Source organism: Cupressus sempervirens, chromosome 2 (genome assembly GCF_028749045.1).
Source record: "Cupressus sempervirens isolate cs-2001-9-10 chromosome 2, ASM2874904v1, whole genome shotgun sequence".
Lineage (NCBI taxonomy): Eukaryota > Viridiplantae > Streptophyta > Pinopsida > Cupressales > Cupressaceae > Cupressus > Cupressus sempervirens.
The window spans coordinates 720,879,097-720,896,641 of NC_143119.1; positions in this window are offsets into that span (position 1 = coordinate 720,879,097).

The following is a 17,545-nucleotide window of genomic DNA, read 5'->3' on the forward strand; positions in this document are numbered from 1 at the left end:
TTGAGATAGAATTAGTCCAACCAATAATAGATTCTAGCCTGGCCTTTCTAAAAGTTGCACCAAGTAAACTAGAGCCCTGGGTTGGTGTTTCCATTCCCACTTAAGGGATCAAATAAAGATTTAACATTTTTAAAGTTATTCCAATTAGTTCTTTCTTGATCTTTCCAGGAGAAGGGAAGACCTCCCATTTTATCTTCCTAGTTTTCTATCATGTTAAAGTCACCTCCAAATAACCACAGTATATTAGGGAGAAAGATGAGCCAAGACCAAAATAAAGATCTTTCATTATAGTCATTGGCAGCATAAACAACACATATACCAAATTCAAGATTATTATAATTCACAATCACCCAAATAGCTCTATTATAGGGAGAGATACCATAACACTTAATCCAAGGACCCCACTTAGGGCTGAGTAAAATAGCCACACCTCCTCTTGCTTGTGGGTGATTAGTGGATATTTTAATAGCATCTTTCCAAATAAAGTTAAGATTGGATTCCAAAATGAATCTAGTAGCTTTAATTTATTGCAACATGATTAAATCAATGTTACCCTTAGCATTGAGAAAAATTTTAACCACATATTTCCTATCAGGATATTCAAGTCCTCTAATATTCCAAGAAATGCAATTCATTGAGAGAGAACTTTAGAAATGGATGCTTTAGAATCCATATTATCCTCCATACAAGGAACATCACTAGAAACTGTCTTGTTTTGACTCTTTTTTTTTTTTTTTTAGAACCAGGGGGTCTCCCTTTCCTCTTTTAAGTGGGGATATCCTCACTTTTAGACAGGTAGGGGGAGGAATTATCTAGCATCAAAGGCTAGTTCTTAGCCATAGAAGGTATAGCTGGTATGACCTCCACAATAAAATCATTCAAAATTTCTTGGAAATTTTTAACTAGTAGCCTCAAAACGGAGGGAGTTTTAGGAGCTAAAGAGGTGGGAGCAGAGAATTTAGCAAACTCCTGCACATGAACACTCGCATTAACCATAAGAAGAGGGGGGAAGATTGGCTCATTAGGGGCCACATTATTTCAAATAAAAAATGGCTTTTATATAAAATGATTATTCATTTTAATAAAAAATAAAAAGAGGTGGTAATTAAATTAATTCATATCAAAATCTTTAATCTTTAAGATCTTAAAATTTCTATAGTGAAAATTTTGCAATTCTGCATTGGCCTTCAAAACACAAAGACCATTTTCCCTACAATTTGGAAACTATATCTTATTTTATTCCACATGTGTTTGTTTCTAAGATATTTCTTGGGCATTTCCAAAATATGATCTTCAAAAATAAAAATAAATGGAATGGAATTGAACATTACAAAAAATTATCATAGTTTGGGAGAGACATTATTTTCCTTATTTATAGGCATAACTATTTGGGTGTGCCAATTTACCTAAATCAAGCTAGCCTAATGATATAACTAAAAATAAGAAATGAAGAAAAGAAGGTTAAACACACCTTAAGTGTTTAACATTGTAACACTTAAGGAAGATAGAAAGTAGGGGAGTAACATGTTGATCCCCTTCAAAGAATGTTGTCGTCAATTCTTGGAAACCTTAGATTTTTTATATGAATTGTTAATCCTCCCATTTTTTACTACAAATGATGATGGATCATATAATACCAATATATGTTGTTAAATAAAAATGAACAAAATAATTAATTCATGGGGCTTTTTCTTACACAAATATTAATAAGACCAAATAATGTAACTAAAATTTATAATGTGCTAATGTATTATAAATACACATTGATGCACATCCTCCTTCAAGATGAAATCTAATAATAATAAGCTGAAATAAAATACAGCATATTTAAAAGTTATATTATTATTTAATTAATGTAATGATTCTTTAATAACAAGAATATGGAACTTATCTTTACAAGGGAGCTTATTCAACTCTATATGATTTGAGAACATTCTCCATAAATCTTCAATCCTTTAAACATAACCACTAGACATGAATAAATAAATTTTCAAAGATGAAAAGCATGAATGCAGAATTCCATGGAGCAATTCTTTTATTTCTACTTATAAGGTCAAATTTTAGGGAAAATACTTTACTCGTATTAATTCAATAGCATGATCATGGTCTTGGAATGAAGAAAGACCCTTGGGATCTTGGAAAACATGTTGATGGCATTGAATGATCTTTTGAAGCATTCAAGAATCTTGAGCCATCATTTCTTGTACATCTTTAAAATGTATTTGTGATGTAATAAGCCATATGAATCCTCACTAATTTCTCCATTCTATGGGAGAAAATAATTTTGCTAGGTATTGTGATTACAACCCTGCAAATTTATTATTTATCAATTTGTAGTAGATCTTAAAATTAAAAGCCATTATTCCCCCAAAAAATGTCACTGTATTCACAAAAATGCTCAAAATCTTGACAAAATGTTAGTTATTTTAGATAGGTTTTGGGACATTGTAGATGTGATAGAAACCTCTATTTGAGCTCAAAGTGAATATTAAATTCTCTCAAGGTTAGATCTCTCTAGAATATTAGGTACGAACTTAGCATATCTTCTCTACTAACATTTACAATTTGATAAATTTGGCCTCACAAGCCAAGAATGATCTACAAGGACATCACTTATGACAAAATAATATCAATAAGAGCAATATGCTCAATACATTAGGAATTCTATATTGATTGCACTAAAGTACAGTTTTACAAATGAATGAAGGAATCCTTATGAAAAGATGAATGAAACCCTATTTGCAAATCCTAAATCATAATCAAATTAGCTAGTGCCATTGTAAAAATCATAATGAATGAGATAAGTTAAGATAATATTAGCCTAATTTAATAAAAGGAAAAAGTTCCTCGGTTTATCTTAAGTGCAAAAGGTATTAAAAAGAACCAAATAATTATAACATATAATGTCCTAGTTACTCTAGCATGCATGTTTAATGTCATAATTGGGATTTTGGAAACTTCTATTGCAAAAGGATATTATTCAAATTTAGATTTTGTGAAGTTGCAATCTTGATTCAAAATTTAAATCTAAGTTCATGGACTTTTTTGGAAATTTGTTAGTTTGCATAAAATTGTGAAAAAGGGTAAAAACTCTAGTGAATTTTTCTAAATTATTATATGGAAGTATTGGAATACTTTGTAAAATAAAAATTGAATTCTTTTGGATTGTATTGTATGAGATTGGAAACAATTGAGAAAATGTATTTTTATGTGAAAACTTGTAAGAAGTGAAAAATGACTTGTTTGTATTTCTATCTCATGTTCATTCAGAAACATGATGAGTTTATGACTTATGCACTAGAGAGGGTTGTGGGAGTGGCTCCCAAAATGTCCCCAACCTAAAATGGCACTAGAGATGCAATCACATGTGAGGTTTGATTAATCAAAACAAATCTAATGAAAGATGTTAATCAATTAACTAAGATAATTGTTTATCCTTGCATGCCTTCAGAAGATATAAGGCTAAGGATGACTTGGTAAGACACATCCATCCTAGAACCATGGTACTTACATGATCAAGTACCCTTATTTTTATGAGATAGTAAGAAATTCTAGATGGATCCATTCCTTTGCGATCTTTGATGCCAATCCTAATTGAATCTCTAGCATCTAGTCCTTGTGTAGCTAAAGTAGAACCTAAAAGATATACTGTCTATTTCTACATGTAAGTGTTTACATAACATTATTTGATGTCATGTATTCTACATTTTTTATGAGAGTGTTATTCTTTCTATCTTATGTATTATATGAGAATGTGTGTTTGGACCATGTGATTTTCTAATTTTAAACAAATTACATATGTAGAAATTAAACTCCATACTAAAATATTTTTAAAAAATATATAATTGTTTTAAAATTTTTTAAGGGGACACACTCTAATTTCTAGTTTTTAGGATGTGCCCACTTAAAATATTAGTAAAAAAATACATACTTATTTAAAACTAGTAGACAAATATGGCATAAACAATACGGTGTTAGTTGGTTTTTTAATATCAAATTTTGAAATACTAAATAGAAGTTAATAATTTAGGTTGGGCATACCAAATGTTATGTTATGTTTTTGTGATAAAAATAAGACCCCATCCACCATTTAAAAAAAACGTATAGAAAGTAGATTTGGAGCACTACAGGTTTAGTTTTTTTTTTTTGTATATTCAAATTTTGAATATAAGACAAAAAATTCCTAGTTCTTAAAAAAGGGCGTGTGCACCAAGATAGTGTAAAAAAAAGTTGACACCAGCAAAAAAACAAAATAAACATCAATAACTTTATTGAGTTATTCAAAATTTCAAGAAGTGGCTAGGCTTGGTTACCAAGTTTGGCTAAAATATATTTAAAAAAAAAAAACCCAATCGTGATTTGAAACCTAACCGAGTCTTGAAATCTGATAGGGTTTCAAGGCCAAAAATGTCTTCAAAACCTGATCTGGTTATGGAGAAGAGAAATACAAATCTTACTTCTTCAAAACCTGATTGAGTTTTGAAGACATAAAAATAGGACCTACTATAGAGAAGTCACGACTTTCACATTTGAAGTCTGATTGACACGATTTAAAATGCATTGAAAAAATATTTAACATAATGGAACTAAAATACTCATAGGACTTCAAGATTCTACTTGTAATATGTTTGAATAAAACATAGTCTAAACTAGGTAATTGTTGTTTCCCAAACATGGAATAAATAGGTAGATAATAGTTCTATCATGTCCCCCCCCCCTCTCTCTCTCTCTCACACACACACACACACATCCACTCACAAAATCATATTCTCTTTCTACGACTAAGTCCTAACCTCTCTCATTCTCTCAATTAATCCTAGAAAGTCTCTCTAACTCATAACTCTCTCTCTCTCTCTCTCTCTCTCTCTCTCTCTCTCTCTCTCTCTCTCTCGTACACTCACACTCACACAAGCACAAAAACACACACAAATACACACATGAACTCCTAAGATCTCTCTCTTACTAACTCATAGAATCTCTTTCTCTCACTACACACCTCCCCCCCCCCTCCACGTGCACACACACACACACAATCAGTCACTAAATCCTAATATATCACTCTTACTAACTCCTACCCTCTCTCATTCTCTCACTAACTCATGTAACCTCTCTCTATCTAACTTGTAATCCTTAACCTTTGACTCTCTTAATAGATCCTACCCCCCCCTCTCTCTCTAGATCATTATCTCACTTAATCCTAACCTCTCTCTCTCTCTCTCTCTCTCTCTCTCTCTCTCTCTCTCTCTCTCAAACATAAATTCACACACATCTGCCTCTCATACATAGACGCACACAGTCACTAACTTCTAATATCTCTTTCTCTATGTATATATCTCCTATTATCTCTTACTAATTCCCAACCTCTCTCTTCCTCTCACTAACTCCTAACCTCCCTCTCTCTAAGATATATATATAGTTTAGGATTTAGTAATAGAGACATCTTAGGAGTTAGTCAGTGAGTGAGTTTGTGTGTTTGTGTGAGAGAGAGAGGAGGGGTGGGGGGGTTAAGGGTTACTTAGAGACAAACAAAGGTTGAGGATAACAAGTTAGAGAGAGAGAGAGAGAGAGAGAGAGAGAGAGAGAGAGAGAGAGAGAGAGAGAGAGAGAGAGGTTAGAAATTAGTGAATGAATAAGAGGGGTTATGAGTTATTAAAAGGGTAAATGAGAGAAGTTGAGTACCAGAACCGTAAAAGTCCTTAAGGAAAAAGCTTTATTTCTAGAAATAGGTAACCATTTATTAAAAAATGAGTATCAACTTTGGATTTAGGTGTTCAATCCTAAATTCAAAAATTGAGCACCCATTTCAAAATGGGTACTTGTTATTTTCAAAATGATTACTCATTTCTAAAAAATCAAAAAATTAAATTTTTGGTGCTTGAAAACTTATTTTTACTCATTTTTAGAGATGGGTACCCATTTTGAAACATGTACCCATTTCTAATAAATTAAATTTTGGGGTGCATTGGCTTTTAGCTTGGGATAAGCTTGGTAGGATCAAGCTTGTGCTTGTGCTCGTAAAAAATTGTCAAAGGCATAAGAACATGAAATTTTTGCCTTTTGGTAATTTTTTGGAGGACTTTTCGAATGAATTTTTTGATGAAACAAAACCCCATTATAGTACCCTTTCTCTAGATTATAAAAATGTAAATTTTATAGTGATATGATTCATTTTAGTATTTAACAAATATTTATTAAGCCAAATTGCTACTTAAACTTCAAATATTATGGTTACTAAAATTCCAATAACTCTTTTAATTTTATATTTTTTGAAAAATGAATTATAAGTCATCAATATACATGGAATGTATTTCAAAATAATTTATTTTTTTGAAAAAAGATGATTTTTTCATCAAATTATGTTGGTCGTACACTAGAGGTTTTCAAAATCCACTTTGTGGTCAAATAAAAATTTATTGGAAAAAAATTCAAAAAGAAAAAATCATCAATAGTTGGTCTATTAGGTACCTTTCCACAAAAGGAATCACAAATTATTATTTTTCTCTAAAAAATGGTGGTCGTACATGTGTGTGGTATGATCATGAAACATGCATTTTGAAAAAGTGGTTTTTGAACATGTTCGCCAAAATCTAATTTATACAATGTGGGTATTCCAACAAATTACATATTTGGAAACTCGACTCCGACCACTAGATTTTCTATTGGTGAAGTTTTATGAGACTCAATATTTATGTGCCTCAAATTTGAACATCAAGAGATAGAAAATTTAATAAACAAGAAAAACACTTCCACTTTTTGCCCAAAAGTGGGACTCAACTTCCTGCACCCACCCAAGACAGATATCTTAGGAGTTAGTAAATGAAAGAGGCAAGGATAGATATGATTCAAAATATGTTTGCATTCATGTTTACTTATTGGTTGTGTGTTTAGGAAACAATGACTACCTATTTTAGAGTATTCTTAATTCAAATGGATGACAAAACAAAATTGATGTCCTAGGATTTTTCTTATCTACATAGTGTTGTAGATCTCTTCAATATCTTTCCAACACATTTTTAATGGATTCAATCAGACTTTGGATGTGAAAGTGATGGCCTTTAGAATAGAGCCTATTTTTATTTCTTCAAAACTCGACTAGGTTTCGAATAAGTAAATTTTTATTTCTTCAAAACTTGATCGAGCTTTTAATGTACTTTTTACTTTTCATAACTTGACCAAGTTATTTGAAAATCAAAAACTTGATTGGGTTATGGCTTGGTAATAGCCTTGGGAGTTGATCCAAAGGCTTGGGAACCCATTTTCCCTCCAATTTTATTCCTTTAGAGATTTTTTGATCTTCTTAGATGAATTATCATCTTTTCCTTCATCAAGTTTCCAATTGGTAAAGTGGGTATGTCTAAAATCACCACCCTAATCTCACGCATCTTCTTAGCTTTCTAAACATATAAATTCTCCTATTTTGGATAGTATTTTGGACATTGTTTGACACCTCTTGATCTCTCATCCTGATGATGGATCACGTAGTTTGATTCAAAACGTTGATGAAAAATCTTTACATAGTCTAATCCAGAAACTTAGCATTATAAATCATGGATTGTGGAAATCTAATTGCATTCATATTAATATTGTAAACTTTAATTAGTTATATCACTATCTTCACATTCCTTATAAACACATATCTAAATTTTGTTTAATAAATTTTAATAGACTTAACCAAATAAAAAATAAATTACATATTATTGTCCTACTCTTTGATCTATACACTTTAAAAAAAGAGTTTTTAGTTTTTATTATTTTGATGCAAGTTATGCCCTGTGCATGAACAAGTACCAAAATTTTAGGATGCAATCACTTTAATATTTCATAAAAAATACACTTATTAGAAAATTACACAAAAATACATTCTAGATAATACTCTTAACTATCATCCTACCAAAGGGATTTGCAAAATATTGTATTTAACTAGGTCTTTTGTGCTCCACACAAAAACAACCACATTAAATTTTCTAAAAAAAATAGGAACTATTTTTTGCATGCACAAGGTTTGACCCAACTAATCTTATAGGCTTTGAACATATAAGACAATGTACTTGTCACCTTTGTAGCTTTGCACATCAATTGGTCGACACAAATCAGTATGAACTAATTCTAGAATTTCATTTGAGTGAGTCTGAATTCTAAAACCAAATTTTTTCATCTTGCCTAATTGACATTGTTTGCAAATCACATATCAGGTTTCTTCAATTTTGGCAAACCTCTAACTCTTTTCATGTTATTGATACTAAGTTATCAAAGTTAACATGACATAACCTCTTGTGCCATAGCCACACATCATCAAATTCTACAACAAGATAAGTAGCATCATTCATGTGAAGATAAAACAAATTACCTTTAGTTTGATCTCCATTTTGAATTAGTATTCCATCAATGTCATAGATATTTTCTTTCTTTTTATTAAATTCAACTTTTCAACCTAAACTATTCAATTGTGAAACACTCAACAAGTTATAGTTAAGTCCTACTTAGTAAGCATTGTCACACATGATCTTTTTTGTTAGTTTAATTGATCCTTTACCTTTTATCAGACATGGTGTGTCATTACCAAATCTAACACTATTTCCATTGTAGTACTCAAGGGTAATGAACTTACTTTTATCTCTAGTCATGTGACATGAACATCCAATGTCAATGATCCATCTATCACTTTTGTTCACATAAGATATCAATGCAATTACCTCATCTTCATTAGAATCATCTTTCATAGAAACATACATAACTTCATCATCATGGTCATTAGATCCATCTTTTGTTTCCTCTTCAACAATGTAGGAATACTTCTTTCCTTTGTCTTTCTTTGTTGGTTTCATCTCTTTTACCTCTATATTTATCTCCACTTCTATTGTTCTTCTTCTCTGGGCACCTAGTAGCAATATGATCAACCTTGTTATAATTGAAACATGTGATAGGTAGCTTACCTTTGTATTTCCCTTTGTGTTTGTGGAATCTCCTTGCTAGCAACACTTCAAGGTCTTCTACATCATCTTCACATATATCACTATTACTAGAAACATGCTTGACCTTTTCTTTTTCTGATTCAACATTTTTAGTTTTAAAATTGTCAAAATTAGAAAGTTCAAAAGTAGTGAGTCTACATCATTTTCTCCTTTGATAACATTCACAACATCTTTGATTCTTGTGCAATACTAGATTATAGTCTCACCTTCTTGCATTCTCATGTCATACGTTCATGTTTGTCTCTCAGAACATTCTTATCTACTCCATAGATGATCTTTATAGCATCCCACATCTTCTTAGCAAAATTACATCCTTTGATGTCATCAAACTCTGAGTAGCTTAGGGCAAAGGCAAGCTATAACATTTAATAATTGTAGAATTACATCCTCACAAGCACCAACACTCTGATACACATTGTTGGAATCCTTCAAAATAACTAAGAGGGGGGAGGGGTGAATCTGTTATCCAAAGTCCAAATGTAAAAATAAAACTTTTCAATACTTCACATATTCATATCCATAAAACCATATCAAGCATCCATCCATTAGATCACCCAACACCTTAACTTAGTAGGTCACTATCCTAGTTCAAAATAAATTTGCAAAAATTTAAACATGAAATACCAAAAACTCATTCACATAATTTGACATAAGGATTTTACATGAAACCCAATTTGGGAAAAACCACTAGTAACATGCTACCCAACTTCACTCTTCTGAAGTGATGCCATATTAAAGGCCAACCTTGTTAAAGGTTACAATGCACACTATTAAATGTGACCTAGTTAAAGGTTTTCAATCACCCTATTAGGAGCGATCCTCGTCAGAGGACATTAGAACACTCCATTAGAATGTCACCCGGGTAAAGGATGTATAAATGACTATTGGGTCAACCTTAATTAAAAAGATTTATCCATATTGATATAGTTGTTGGAAAGTAATAGTAGGATTTGACCTAATAATAAAATACAACTCACTTGCAAATTATAGATCTTTGGTTTAGTCCTCCATTCTACTTGGCATCCATACTAATGTAGGAGCATCTTGGGTGAAACAACAATCTTGCATCACCATAAAATATTTTATTTTTAGTCTTTTCTACTTTAATAAGGACTAATAGGTAGGGTGGTTTCTATTTATGGGAACTTTCTATTTTTAGCAAGTTTGTCATACGAACTCATAATGTTCTCATTTTCTACAAGAAGGTTCATTTTAGAGTTATAGCCTACCATAAAAATCTCATTGCTCTAGCTTAAGTATTGTAGAAGTTATTGCAGATTTTTGATGGAAAATTTTGTAGAAACATATTTAGGCTCACCATTGGAGGCCTTAGAGTGCCCAGATCAAGTTAAAAAACTCAACGAAAGGGCACTTGCGCCATTTTGAGCCTATAGATCAGGAGCTACTGTTTCTAAAAAGTGGTTATAATAGCCAATTGGAGAAATGGTTTGAGAATTATGGCCTTCTAAAGTTGGGCTATGCAAAATATCTAAAATAATTGTCAAAGATGTATTTGGCCAACTCTATATGTATTGTTAGGGTCTGTGGGACCTAGATATTAAGTTTCATTGTCTAGAACCTTCTCAAGCAACATAAAATTGCCTATTTAAGAAAGGCCCGAACATTGTCTGGGATAACTCTAGGTGATAGTTCACATCTTGTCTTGCAGATTACTGTAATGAAGGTGCCCATGTGGGTTAGCATATTGTACTTGTGAATTTTGTAATTCTGCATTTGTGACACAAATAAGAAGTCCATATTTTTCTCACACATTTGTTGTTGTTTCTTTCTTTTTGTTATGAGTTTATGGTAATAAGGGGAGCACCCTTCATCAATTGGTATTAGAGCTAGAGTTCTTAAGTTTGTGGATACATCACGAACTATGAGGTAGTTTGCACTACGACTGTGGTTTGGGCTAAATGTGTAGACAATCGCCGATTGTGAGGTAGTTTACACTAGGGTTTCAGTGGAAGCACGTAAATGCCTCCACAAAGAGAGTGTGGTGGAAGAGCTGTAGGTATTACACCTGAAAGTTTTAGAGCCCTCCGAAGACAAATGCAAGCATTGGAAGAAAAAATGTGTAGAGGAATAAATCTTCTCATAGGAGATGAAAGCAAGGATGAGGATGAAGTAGAAGAAAATGTTGAAGCAGATGCATTTCTTAACCCAAAGGAAGAGATAATTTTTAGGGCCATCTCCATGATTGGAAAAAGACCTAAGTTTGAAGTTCCCACATTTTTGGGAAATCTTAACCTAGAGGAGCTAATCAGTTGGATCAATGAACTGGAGGAGTACTTTGAGTATGAAGATATTGAAGATCCTGATAGGGTCAAGTTTACAAAGGTGAAACTGAAGGACATGCAAAGATCTAGTGGTAGGAGGTTTCGTTGGAATGAAATAGAAAAGGAAAGGACACAATCTCTCGATAGGATTGGATGATAGCTTAACTCAAGCAACAATTTATTCTTGTGGGTTATGAGCTTGATCTATTGAAGAAAATGCAAGGATTGAAGCAACCAGGAAAATCTACTCAAGAGTATACCAAAGAGTTCTATCAAGTTCTCATTAGAACTAGCCATGTAGAAGCTGATAGGGAGAAAGTGGCCCATTATCTTAATGGGTTAAGGAAAAGTATTTAGGATGAGTTGAGTCTTGTTCAAATGAACAGTATTGAGGAGGCATATCAATTTTTCCTAATAGTTGAGGAGAAATTGAGCAAGAAGTTTGACAACAAGAATAATAGAAGAGGTCAAAATGGAAGATCTAGAAAATAATTTTATGGAGGCCATAATGATTATTAGAAGAATAAGAATGACACTAGAAGTATCAATTAGAACCAAAGGGGAAAAAATTCCAATCATTTCCATGATTAGAACAATAGAGATCAAAGAGGAAGAGGTAGAGGAAAATGATTTGGAAGAGGAGGCTTCTATGGGGAATGTTTTCACTATGGAGAAGGGCATAGAGTATTTGAATGTTTCTAGCACCAAGGCAGAACAGATAAAAGAATAGAAGGCTAGGCCAGAGTTTCACATGTTGATGAAGATGCTAGATCCTCACATTCTAAAGATGCTAAAAGAGGAGAAGTCCTAGTTAACAGAAGAGTGCTTCTAAGTGGTGAGAATGAACTTGATCAAAGAAGGAGCTTGTTTCACACAAGGTGCAGATGTGAAGAGAAGTGTTGTGATGTGATCATTGATGGTCGAAGTAATGATAATTTGGTGTCAAAAATGATGGTCACAAAGTTGAAGATGAAGAGACATGAACACCCACATCCATACCATATTTCGTGGGTGCAACATGACCACAAGATCATGATAAATGAGCAATTCTTATTGAAGTTCAAGATTGGAAGCTACCAGGATGAGGTATATGTGATATCATACCTATGGAAATATAACATATGTTGTTGGGTAGGCCATGGAAATTTGACAGGCATGTTGTACATGATGGGTGACCAAATACCTACACTCTGACCAAGGATGGAGTGAAACATGAGTTCAAGCCATTGAAGGAGAAAGAAGAAAAGGTATGTACTGCCTAAATATATTTTGTTGATGGAAAAGAGTTTCTCAAAGGTATGAAGTGTGAGCATATGTGTTTTGCTATAATTCCAAAAGATAATAAAGAAGTAGATGAGGTACCTATAGAAGTTGCAGATATGTTGAGAGAGTTTTCTAATATTGTATCAGATAATGTACCTAATGAATTGCCCCCAGCGAGGAAGATTAGTCACCAAATGGATTAAGTTCATGGAGCTTGTTTTCTAAACAAAGTAGTGCATAGAATGACACCAACAAAAAGTGAAGAGTTGAATAGACAAGTTCATGAGTTGTTGCAAAAGGGGTTGATTCGAGAGAGTATGAGTCCATGTGTAGTACCAACTGTATTAGCACCAAAGAAGAATAGAGAATGGAGGATGTGCATAGATTCTTGCACTATCAACAAGATCACAATCAAGTATAGATTTGCATTGCAAAGGATGGATGATATTATGGACTGTTGAGTGGAGTTGAGTATTTCACAAAGATAGATCTAAAGAGTGGGTACAATAATATTTGTATCAAAGAAGGTGATGAGTGGAAGACTACTTTCAAGATAAGGGAAGGACTGTATGAGTGATTAGTCATGCTTTTTACAGTAACCAATACACTGAGCACTTTCATGAGGCTCATGAATGAGATACTAAAGGATTTTTTGGTAAATTTTTAATTGTTTACCTAGATGATATATTGATCTTCAATAAGATATTGGAGGAGCATGTAATTCATATTCACAAATTGTTTGATAAGTTGAGGGAAGAAAATTTATTGATATATTTGAAGAAGTGTAGTTTTTAAAAAAAGGAGTTGGTGTACCTGGGATTGTAGTCTTAGTAGAAGGTCTGAAAATGGACCCAGAGAAAGTGAAGGGTATCCTTGAATGGCCTACTCCAAGGAGTGTGACCAAGGTAAGATCTTTTCATGGATTGGCTAGTTTCTACTAAAAGTTCATAAGAGGTTTTAATAGTATTTGTGAACCCTTGACTGAAACAATGAGAGGGGATAGGAAAGAGTTTAAGTGGATTATAGGAGTAGATAAGAGTTTTAATCTATTGAAACAAAAAGTTACTGAGCAACCTGTTTTAGCACTTCCTAATTTTAACAAGTTGTTTCAAGTAGATTCTGATGCTAGTGGTACTACAATAGGATTTTTTATCAGCCAAGAAGATAGACCTATTTCTTATTTTAGTCAGAAGTTGAATGATGCAAAAAGAAAATATTCATGTGGTAGAATTGTTTTTCAGAGAAGTGGTGAGACTACATGGTCTACCAAAGAGTATAGTTTTATATCGAAATACCAAATTTTTTGGGTATTTCTAGCATACATTGTGGAAGAAGTTGAAGATAGATTTGAAGTTTAGTTCATTACATCATCCACATACTAGTGGATAGACAGAAGTTGTGAATCACAGTTTGGGAAACTTGTTAAGATGCTTGGTTGGAGATAAACCAAAAGGATGGGATATGATTTTACCATAGGCAGAATTTGCATATAATAATCCTTTGAATAGGAGTATAGGTAAATCATCATTCTAGATTGTATATGGTAGTAGTGCTAGAAATGCTTTTGAATTACAATAGTTGGATAAAGGTGAGATAAGTAGTGCTGAAGAACATGATTTTGCTAAACATTTGAAGAACATCCATGAGGAGGTGAGGAAACATGTCATAAAGATGAATACATAGTATAAGGCTAAGGAAGATGTGGAAAGGAGGTATAATGAATTTTAGATTGAAGATGAAGTCATGGTTCATTTGAAAAAGGAACATTTTCCAGTGGGTACATATAATAAGCTATAGATGAAGAAGTTTGGATCATGCAAGATAGTGAAAAGACATTATTTTGGAAATGCGTATGAAGTGGAGTTGTTGCTGAATTGAATATTTCACCAGTATTCAACATTTCAAATTTGAAAGAGTATTATGAAGGAGGTGATGAAGATGAATTTATAGAAGCGCAATGGAGTATTCCAGCAACTAGTTCAACTACAAAAGAGATTGAGGAGATACTAGATAGTCATGTTGGAAAAAGTACCAGGAACAAAACTTATGAGGAATATCTGGTCAAATAGAAAGGGAGGCTAGTTGAGGATTCATCATGGCTAAAAAAGGAGGAGGTTAATCATCTTGGTTTTCCTCTGAACACCTGATGTAGGAGCATCCTAGGTGTAAGATATAGGAGCATCTTGTGTGTAAGAGCAATCTTACATCACCTAAAAATATTTTATTTTTAGTCTTTTCTATTTTAATAAGGACTAGTAGGCAGGGTGGTTACTATTTATGAGAACTTGTTATTTTTAGTAATTTTTTCATATGAACTTTGAATGTTCTCATTTTCTATAGGAAGGTTCATTTTAGAGTTACAAGCCTACCATAAAAATCTCATTGCTCTAGCTTAAGTATCAGAGAAGTTATTGCATATTTTTGGTGGAAACATTTGTAGAAAAATCTTCAGGCTCACTGTTGGAGGCCTTAGAGTGCCCAGATGAGGTCCAAAAACTTGATAGAAGGGCACTTTCACTATTCCAAGCCTATAGATAAGGAGCTGGTGTTTCCAAAAAATGGCTATAATAGCCAATCAGAGCAACAGTTTGAGAGTTATGGCTTTCTGAAGTTGGGCTACCCAAAATATCTAAAATAATTTTCAAAGATGTATATGGTCGACTATATATATATTGTTAGGGTCTGTTGACCCTAGGTATTAAGTTTCATTATCTAGAGCCTTCTCGGGAAACATAAAATTGCCTATTTAAGAAAGGCCTGAACATTGTCTAGGACAACTCTAGGTGATAGTTTGCAGCTTGTCTTGCAGACTATTGTAATGAAGGTGCCCATGTGGGTTAGCATATTATAGTTGTGAATTATATAATTCCACATTTGTGATGCAAATATAAATTTCATATTTTGTTCTCGCATTTGCTATTTTTTCTTTGTTTCTTTTATGAGTTTATGGTATTAAGGGGAGCACCCTTCATCACATACTCTTCATCTCTGACATCTTGTTCACTCTTCAAGCATTTGACCTCTTAAGCCTTCTTTCTTTGTATGCCAATTGCAATCTCTTTTATTCGGCCACCATATGAAGAAACACCCTAGACTTGTTGTCTTCCTTAGGTCTTCACACATGACAACCTTTCCTTCTAGCCTACTATTTCTATAAATAAAGAATTTAGATCTTTTTTTATTTAACCAAAATCATCCACTTTAGGGTGGGCTTTCATTTTAGTTCCTCTAGAAACTTCTTCTATAATCTTCCTTGAATTTGCCTCAAAATAGTTTATATTAAATTTTGTGCCACCAATTCATCATACTTATCCTCCACATGCTTCACATAATTCAAGAAATCAAATTAGATGGCTCATATTCATCAAACCTTTGATTTAACACTCTTTTCTATCACTTGGCATCTACATTGTTCACTTAGCAATAATAGTCTTCTGATGCTCGACTAACACTAGGTTGCTTGGCACCAACTAGATCTTCTCAACTCGGTCACTAATATTATTTCCCTAATGCTTGGCACTTACTAAATTTTACTGACGCTCAACATATACTAACTTTCTACTTGGGCTGCAATAGAATTTGCTTGACTTACACTGTTTGCTCAGCCAAGCTTGGTAGAAAATTTTTATGGAAACATTTCTTCTTGGCTTAGCTAAAATAATGTTTGGCCTCACCTCAACCCTTCGTAGTCTTAGTTATTACTTTATCATTTTGATAATCACGACTCGAGATGTCGAGACATTATCTGATACTTAGAACATATTATATTATTTCATGTTATGTGATGTTACTTTCAGATATATTGATGTTTGCCATTTAATGTTTTATGTATATGTATGTTGATGAAATTGGTAAATGTACGATTGATATTTTGATTTAAGAGATTTTTTTAATGGCTAAGAATTAAGTAGGATGAAATAAACCTTGATTGATGTATGTTTCAATTTATGTGAATTTCTGATACATATATATGTACATGTGATTTTCGAGACTACTGATGTGTGCAATGAGTGTGCAGATATTTTAGTCGAGGAAACTGACGGAAGCACATAACTGATCTCTATGTGCTAATTTTGGAAACCTTGTTGTTTGCAATTCATGTATTGTACTGTGAGATGTATGTATGTATCTTTCTGTGTTCAATAAATGTTAATGTTTGTAACTATGTTTTGTTAGTGTCGCTTGACACTCATGAATTGTTTGTGCTCCTCAGCGTGCTAGTTAGGGTTAGCTGTGTAACCCATGGACCTAAGTCGGTTTAAGTTAGTGTCAGTTTTCTAATTGGTTCTTAATCGAGGTTTGTCATCCCTAATCCAGATTAGTGCTTAATCTGCTTTTTAGAGTTGTTAGTGGGTCCTAATTATTTCCTAGCTTTTTTTTGGCTCTAAACCTTTTTCCTAAGGCTTAAAACATGATATAATTATACCCAAAGGGTATGGGTATGGGTATGGGTTAGGGGTCTTTTCCAACCCCTAAGCCCCTTTTATTGACTTTTGAGGTCACTCAAAAAGTCTCTTTTTGCCTTTGTGCAAAAATTGACCATGGTTATCTTGAGTTACCTCACCTCATCTCCACTTAGGGTTTAACCATAGTGTAGGTTGAGTTAGGAGTTTCTAGAATTTTCCAGTGGGTGGAAGTAGTTATTGCTCCTTTTGGGTGGTTGAGTTGGAGGCTTATTTAGAGGCCTTTATTGGACTAGTTGAGGGGGTTACCCAATCTCTACATTTAGAGAGGAGATTTTTGAAGATTTAAGCAAGGAAAGGGAAGCTCTACTCAAACTTGTTCATTGCCATTACCTCTTTGTGAAGGTTGGAATTCTCATCTCCCTTGTTTAGATTTCATTCTTGATTCATGCTTATGCTACCTTGTTGTTGTTTCAATGTTTGTATGTTTGTGGGTATGTTGGAAAGCTTTGAAAACCATGTTATTTTTGGATGATTTCCTTTCATGTTTATTTTTGCAATTTTGAAGTTTTTCTTGCATGGGTGTTTTGGTATTACTCACCCTTGGAGAGGGTAGAAGTGACCA